Source organism: Phalacrocorax aristotelis, chromosome 22 (assembly GCF_949628215.1).
Source record: "Phalacrocorax aristotelis chromosome 22, bGulAri2.1, whole genome shotgun sequence".
Lineage (NCBI taxonomy): Eukaryota > Metazoa > Chordata > Aves > Suliformes > Phalacrocoracidae > Phalacrocorax > Phalacrocorax aristotelis.
In genome coordinates, this window is record NC_134297.1 from 3,328,388 (window position 1) to 3,329,268 (window position 881).

The window sequence follows — 881 nt, forward strand, 5'->3', positions numbered from 1 at the left end:
AGTGGGTTTCCCTGAGGGCTTACTGTATTCAGTAGGACAGGGAGGGGAAACAGATGGGTAATACTGGGTTTAAAATACCCTATTATCTTTATTTTGATTTTGATGTTGGGTTTGTGCAAGGTCCATCCATCTAGTCCAGCCATGGATCAGAAAAACACAGCCTACCTGAAGTAAAAATTGGCTAGTCCTGTTTTTCCCACAGGCCATGCAATCTCCACTAACGTGACTAGTAGAATAAAACCCCCATTGCCTATTTCATTGCATGTTCTCAATGAGGTAAGGGTGCAGGTGTATCTTATGTAGCTCTTCCCATAAATGTCCACTGAAAAAGGCTCTTTATAAGCACTGGTGAATTCCATCAACTTTAAAAGGAGGAGGTTGATCTTCCGCTCATATCATATCAATTTAGCATAGATTGTACTCTGAATTTCAGTGAGACTGCTGAGATTAATGCCCAGAGTGTAAATTAACCATGACTAAGATTTGTGCTTGATTTAATTTTTGCAGAATGCAATTGCTGGAGAATGTGATTTTTAGCTGTAATAATTTCTCATTAGAAATCCTTAACAAAGCCCTGGCTGGAAGTGTCTCATACAGTGGAGGAAAAATCCAGGTCTGCATTGTGCAGCTCTTTTTTAGGTGTGGAGGCAATAGAGGTGCAGCCCAAAACAGGAACAGCATACATTTTGGATCTGATATGAGAATGAGGTAGCCAGGAAGCATGTGTCTTACAGATACGGTTTCTAAGGGCTTTTTGTCTGCAAAATGAGAGAAAAGGAATGAGAAATTTTTTTTCTCTTCAACTGAAATGCAGTTGGGACCTCTGGCTCATAGATCCAGGCCCTTTTACTGCCTATATGTCATTATGGCTGTCTATATAT